The following is a 7,500-nucleotide window of genomic DNA, read 5'->3' as shown; positions in this document are numbered from 1 at the left end:
CTTAGAAATAAAATGCTAGAGGAAGAGAGGCTCGTCCCTCACCGTCCGTACAATAACAGAGGTATGTGGATAGTGGAGATAGTGGTGCATTAATAATGTCCACATCCATGATTCAAATGTTGACCTTTGACCTGTTCAAAAATAAAAACTTTATTCTTCTCACCGCGAGCCGTTTATTGACGACTGTGAGCTCAACAGCTCGTCAAAACAAAACACCACACTTCAGTTTGTCCACCTTCAAAATAAAAGCACTACACTTCAGTTTGTCCACCTTCAAAATAAAAGCACTACACTTCAGTTTCTCCATCTTCAAAATAAAAGCACTACACTTCAGTTTGTCCACCTTCAAAATAAAAACACCACACTTCAGTTTCTCCACCTTCAAAATAAAAGCACCACACTATAGTTTGTTTGCCTTCAAAATAAAAGCAACACATGATGTTAAAATGTTTACATGGAAAATCTGAAAATCTTCAGAGCAGAACATGAAATATTTAAGAGATGCAGTGTGGATGGCGAGCGTATGATCATGCATGATGATGTGATATTGAACGCTCGTGTGCTGCTAGGCCTCGGTGCAGTCTTCTGGATGATTTCTTAGTTTGGTCAGTGAGTGAGTCGTCAGACAGAGTAATAAATCTTGGAAATGGCTTGTTTATGTGCTTTGACTGAAAACATTAATCATTAATTATTCACCCGCAGGTGGAAAGAAGCCGGATAACTTTCCCTCAAAGTCTGAAATGAATATGGAGAGACGTTTTCTTTATGTGTGTGTGTGTGAAATGTTCAGGTAGGACACACAGAGGGAAACCTTTACGAGCTCGGTAAAAGTTAGAATGAATCAGTCGGCACGACGTGTGATTGAATTAGACGTTGATTTAACTTTGAGAAGTGCCCAATAAAAGTAAATGACTGGAGGGATTTATGTGCAGCGTTTAAATGATCGGGCCCTGCAGGTTTACACGACTGAGAACACGCTCGTAAAGACGTTTTTAAATATGACATCTCTCCTGCCTGTATTCAAATATGGACTACCGTACATAACGAGACTTCTTCTCCAGTTAAAGCGAGCGGCTGATTCCCAGTTTGACTTCTTCTCCAGTTAAAGCGAGCGGCTGATTCCCAGTTTGACTTCTTCTCCAGTTAAAGCGAGCGGCTGATTCCCAGTTTGACTTCTTCTCCAGTTAAAGCGAGCGGCTGATTCCCAGTTTGACTCTCCGCTCAGATACACGATCACACACACGTGAGGTAGAAGAAGTGGTCTTTTCTTTACGGCTGTATTCAGTCATTCAGAAGTCATTTTATTAGCCTCCAACAGTGGAGGGATTATGAACATCTCAGTGTAATGTAGGAGCACCTGAAGTCTAAATGAAACGTAAAGAAAAACGCTTCACAGTCACTATGACTTCCACTTATTTTGATTTCCTGAGATTGAAACTTGTTGTGGAAAAATTCAGAAATGATCCGAACATTAAAGCTGGAAGTTAATGATCCTGAGTGAGTACAGACAGATGAAGTGCTGTTAGTGGGCCTGGTGTTGTGTAGGTGAGCGGGGCCCGTGCAGGGGGGGGGGGGGGGATCCTGACAGAGACAGAGCGCTCTTTGTGCTGTGGCGCCCCCTGCCCCGGTGGCCTGAAGCGGGCCGGGACCGTCAGGGGACTCGCTTTCCACTAGGTCAGAAGTGTTCTGTCGACAGCTCATTGATCACAGCTCATCTTGTCATTTGATCGTTCTTAGTGAAACACACACACACACACACACACACACACACACACACACACACACACACACACACACACACACACACACACACACACACACACACACACACACACACACACACACACACACACACACACACACACACACACACACACACACACACACACACACACACACACTTTCAAACCTAATGAGAGTCTCCAGTAAAACAGAACGGTGTTCCTCCCCGCTCAGAGAGCGAGCGTCCAGCGGTAGCTGTGCAGGCAGCAAGCGAGCTGGAGAGCCAGGCTGTCACTGCTACAGTAAAACACGGGGCCAAAGGGCCTCGCAGGCCGGGTTAACGGGCTCCCAGGACTCGTGAAAAGTGAACAAAAGGCCCAGTTCTGAGCCGACCTCACAAGATGCTGCCCGGGTTTCACTGGCCATGTCCTCCCAGCTCTCTAAACTAAGTGCTCTTTTATGAGAGGTAATACGTGCCTCTGTGAGCCGGCAGTCTAACTCTGAGCTGTAAGAATAAAACAAAGCACAGGGGAGCCTCAGTGACTGTACACTTCACATACAAGTCCATTCAGAATGATAAAGTCTGTCCTGAGGAGGCCGTAACACTGCTGAACCCCAACGCAAAGACAGCCCTGAAATCTTATCACTCAAAAGAATAAAAACTTGAAATGTATGCCCGTTATTTACCCAGCGCTGTGTCAGCAAGACCGCGTCCAGGAATTCCTCCACATCAATGTTGTGGAGCAGCAGAGGAATAAAGTCTCCAGGCTGCGCTCAGCTCAGGTGGCTAAGCTTTGCTGTGCGACTCAAATGGCCCGTGACATACCACACAAGAAGCTATGTGAAGACTGATCATCTTCTGCATGTGCAACAATATTTGCTTTATGGATGGCTCCAATGGATGAGGACTTTCCATGAGTGGACAGGCATGAGAGTGGAGAGAGACGAGCGAGGGGAAGAGAGCGGGGTCGATGTTGTGCTTGTTGTTGAACTCACTGCTGAGTAGGAAAAACCTTTTAGCAACCCGAGTACGCTCAAACAAACCTCCTTCTAGATCTCTGCAGGACACACATCCCTCAGCTGTGATTTTACACCGACTTATCAGCCGCACCGTATCATCCCGCTGAACTCTTGTTGAAACCTGAGTCGTTCCAGACTTAAAGAAAGACAGCAGTCAGCGTGGTCACTGAGAAACAGGAAACACTGGGTTTGTTGTAAACTGTAAACATTCCAGGTGGGTACCCGAGCGTACACCCCGCCTCACTGCATCTATATTCTGTAGAATGTTTTACAGTGTCCAACCTGCTGACGTGTTCATCCCCTCTATCTGGGGGGGGGGGGCGTACCGGGTAAGAGCACTGAGCTTTTGTCCCACCACATGTCTATTGTGGCTAACCTTTCCCTTGGGGGCAATTAGGAGCTTTTAGTTTGTTGTAAGAGGACCTAAGTACGAGTGGGTTGAGCCAGGAAAAACATTTCTGAGCTGAACCAAAAACAGAAGCTCATTGAGCTCCTCTGCACTCCTTCAGAGCATCTCAGTGAAGAAATGAGAGCAGGCCTGCTGAACAGACAGGACCTGTGGCAGCTTTACAGGAGGGGGGGGAGGTGAGGGGGGGGGCTAAAGAGGCCAAACAACTCAAGACCAACAATGTTGGTGGTAAGGACATGCTTGATGAGAATGGAGAGTTAGGGGAGATCCATGTTCCGCTTCACACGGCGAGATGGAAAACTGTGGAGAGAGAAGTGCGGCGAGTAACGGTATGCAGCGAGATCTGCCGTGCAGAAAGCAAACACACGCATGTTGTTTCACACAACAGAGACACAGAGCCAATGAAAAGACACGACCGTAAGTTAAAGCAGGAGTGAGACAGAGATCTGCATTAAGAGAAACATGTTTGAGAGATGGAGCAACATAAAGAAACAGAGAGAGTACAAAGTGTCTCTATGAAGAGGAGAACGTCTCCATGCGGGGACCTTATCTCCATGAAGAGGAGAACGTCTCCATGCGGGGACCTTATCTCCATGAAGAGGAGAACGTCTCCATGCGGGGGCCTTATCTCCCCTAAGAGGAGAACATCTTCATGCGGGGGCCTTATCTCCCTGAAGAGGAGAACGTCTCCATGCGGGGACCTTATCTCCATGAAGAGGAGAACGTCTTCATGCGGGGACCTTATCTCCATGAAGAGGAGAACGTCTTCATGCGGGGACCTTATCTCCATGAAGAGGAGAACGTCTCCATGCGGGGGCCTTATCTCCATGAAGAGGAGAACGTCTTCATGCGGGGACCTTATCTCCCCTAAGAGGAGAACGTCTTCATGCGGGGGCCTTATCTCCATGAAGAGGAGAACGTCTCCATGCGGGGACCTTATCTCCATGAAGAGGAGAACGTCTTCATGCGGGGACCTTATCTCCATGAAGAGGAGAACGTCTTCATGCGGGGACCTTATCTCCATGAAGAGGAGAACGTCTCCATGCGGGGACCTTATCTCCATGAAGAGGAGAACGTCTCCATGCGGGGACCTTATCTCCCCTAAGAGGAGAACGTCTTCATGCGGGGACCTTATCTCCCCTAAGAGGAGAACGTCTCCATGCGGGGACCTTATCTCCCCTAAGAGGAGAACGTCTCCATGCGGGGGCCTTATCTCCCCTAAGAGGAGAACGTCTTCATGCGGGGACCTTATCTCCCCTAAGAGGAGAACGTCTCCATGCGGGGGCCTTATCTCCCCTAAGAGGAGAACGTCTTCATGCGGGGACCTTATCTCCCCTAAGAGGAGAACGTCTCCATGCGGGGACCTTATCTCCATGAAGAGGAGAACGTCTCCATGCGGGGACCTTATCTCCATGAAGAGGAGAACGTCTCCATGCGGGGACCTTATCTCCATGAAGAGGAGAACGTCTCCATGCGGGGGCCTTATCTCCCCTAAGAGGAGAACGTCTCCATGCGGGGGCCTTATCTCCATGAAGAGGAGAACGTCTCCATGCAGGGGCCTTATCTCCCCTAAGAGGAGAACGTCTCCATGCGGGGACCTTATCTCCATGAAGAGGAGAACGTCTCCATGCAGGGACCTTATCTCCATGAAGAGGAGAACGTCTCCATGCGGGGACCTTATCTCCCCTAAGAGGAGAACGTCTCCATGCGGGGACCTTATCTCCCCTAAGAGGAGAACGTCTTCATGCGGGGACCTTATCTCCCCTAAGAGGAGAACGTCTCCATGCGGGGACCTTATCTCCATGAAGAGGAGAACGTCTCCATGCGGGGACCTTATCTCCATGAAGAGGAGAACGTCTCCATGCGGGGACCTTATCTCCCCTAAGAGGAGAACGTCTTCATGCGGGGACCTTATCTCCCCTAAGAGGAGAACGTCTTCATGCGGGGACCTTATCTCCCCTAAGAGGAGAACGTCTCCATGCGGGGACCTTATCTCCATGAAGAGGAGAACGTCTTCATGCGGGGACCTTATCTCCCCTAAGAGGAGAACGTCTCCATGCGGGGACCTTATCTCCATGAAGAGGAGAACGTCTTCATGCGGGGACCTTATCTCCATAAAGAGGAGAACGTCTTCATGCGGGGACCTTATCTCCATAAAGAGGAGAACGTCTTCATGCGGGGACCTTATCTCCATGAAGAGGAGAACGTCTCCATGCGGGGACCTTATCTCCATGAAGAGGAGAACGTCTCCATGCGGGGACCTTATCTCCATGAAGAGGAGAACGTCTCCATGCGGGGACCTTATCTCCCCTAAGAGGAGAACGTCTCCATGCGGGGACCTTATCTCCCCGAAGAGGAGAACGTCTCCATGCGGGGACCTTATCTCCCCTAAGAGGAGAACGTCTCCATGCGGGGACCTTATCTCCCCTAAGAGGAGAACGTCTCCATGCGGGGACCTTATCTCCCCTAAGAGGAGAACGTCTCCATGCGGGGACCTTATCTCCATGAAGAGGAGAACGTCTTCATGCGGGGACCTTATCTCCCCTAAGAGGAGAACGTCTCCATGCGGGGACCTTATCTCCCCTAAGAGGAGAACGTCTTCATGCGGGGACCTTATCTCCCCTAAGAGGAGAACGTCTCCATGCGGGGACCTTATCTCCCCTAAGAGGAGAACGTCTTCATGCGGGGACCTTATCTCCCTGAAGAGGAGAACGTCTCCATGCAGGGACCTTATCTCCATGAAGAGGAGAACGTCTCCATGCAGGGACCTTATCTCCATGAAGAGGAGAACGTCTTCATGCGGGGACCTTATCTCCCCTAAGAGGAGAACGTCTCCATGCGGGGACCTTATCTCCCCTAAGAGGAGAACGTCTTCATGCGGGGACCTTATCTCCCCTAAGAGGAGAACGTCTCCATGCGGGGACCTTATCTCCCCTAAGAGGAGAACGTCTTCATGCGGGGACCTTATCTCCCCGAAGAGGAGAATGTTTCCCATGGCAGCCTGAGTGGAGCAGAAAGCCATGAGTGATGAGGAGGGGTTAAGAGAACTGAACCCATTTAAGTCACCCAAATAAGGGCTGTAGGAGGCCGTGATGGATGCTCTGGAGGTCCTGAGGGAGAGAGCATTAGTGATGGGTGGGGATGGAGCAGGGGTCCTGTGATCCCCACTTCATGAAAACAAATTGGTTTGATAAACGACACGGGCTTAATGTCCAAAAGGAAATCGTTTTTTAGTGTTTAGAACGGCAAAGAGAGAAAGGATAACACAAAGTAACAGTCAGAAGAGTCGGCTGTATTCTTCATGTTAGTGACTTCTCAGTCCTACAAGGAAAACATTTGTGAAACATTCATTAGGCAGAGAGAGCCTGAATTCATCATCTGAAGCCCAATCAAAACATCCAGCACTTATTAGTCAACTAAAAATGAAACACTTGAGTGGTGGGGGTGGGGGGGGGGGGGGGACGCTGTAACACTGGCCTGCGCTCTAATAAACAGTTAGAGTATGTTTAGACAGACCAAGAGCTTAGCATTCTTCCATTACCCGGGTGTTCCCACAAAGTCCACAAGAGTGTTGCTTCACCTACAGCCTGGGAGTGTGTGCGTGTGCATAAATAAAAGTGTGTGTCCTCATTAAACATTTCACTGGCTCTCTGAATTGTTACAAGTGGAGCCATTATTTCAAACAAGGCGCTGGGCAGAGGGCACACTTAACCCTGGCCGGCCATGCTAAGCTGAAGAAAGGAGAGGCTGTTCCTGACACGGTGTAGGAGGGCAGTCAGGGTGAGGGGGGGGGGGTCAGCATCACTAATGAACCCCTCTGCTCCATACGCTCAATTACTGTACAAATGAAAGCAGGAAGTATAAGCTCAATGTTCTCTGCAGCTTCAGTCATGTTAACAGAGGCCTCCATGTTGGTCTATGTAAAAACAACATGTAGGATTTTATCATTCTGGAACAGAATAATGTTTCAGCTGGAACAAAGTCAGTGTTCATCAGTGAGCTCCATGTTAGTGTTCACCTGAACTTACTCTGAAGTAGAAACACTTCAGTGAAAAACCTCTCCCTGAAGCTGAGTCCTCACAGAGACATAAATCTGCTCTGTTTTCTTTAGCTCCTTGTTATTCCTCCACTTCTATTTCGGTTGTCACAAACATGTTGTCTCAGTGAGTCGGACATCATGGGAACCATTAAGAAGAAATCATGAATCATAAAAACCCCTCCCTGAAGAGTCCTGTGTGCTCATAGTGGACAGCTTTTTGTTCACAAGTGGAGAAGAATCAAATAAAGTAGTATGCAGATTGAAAGTTGACTGGACTAAAAACATTTCATATTTTAATCCCAGAGCGATG

General features: G+C 48.9%; 1 protein-coding gene across 1 annotated transcript in view; it reads right to left on the bottom strand.

Annotated features, from left to right (window-relative positions):
- rab28 (RAB28, member RAS oncogene family) overlaps window positions 1–7,500 on the bottom strand; it is a gene marked incomplete at its 5' end in the record, with an annotated part of 23,689 nt that overhangs the window by 9,457 nt on the left and 6,732 nt on the right.

This window comes from Labrus bergylta, unplaced genomic scaffold (assembly GCF_963930695.1).
Source record: "Labrus bergylta unplaced genomic scaffold, fLabBer1.1 SCAFFOLD_192, whole genome shotgun sequence".
Lineage (NCBI taxonomy): Eukaryota > Metazoa > Chordata > Actinopteri > Labriformes > Labridae > Labrus > Labrus bergylta.
This window is presented reverse-complemented; position numbering and strand designations above follow the sequence as displayed.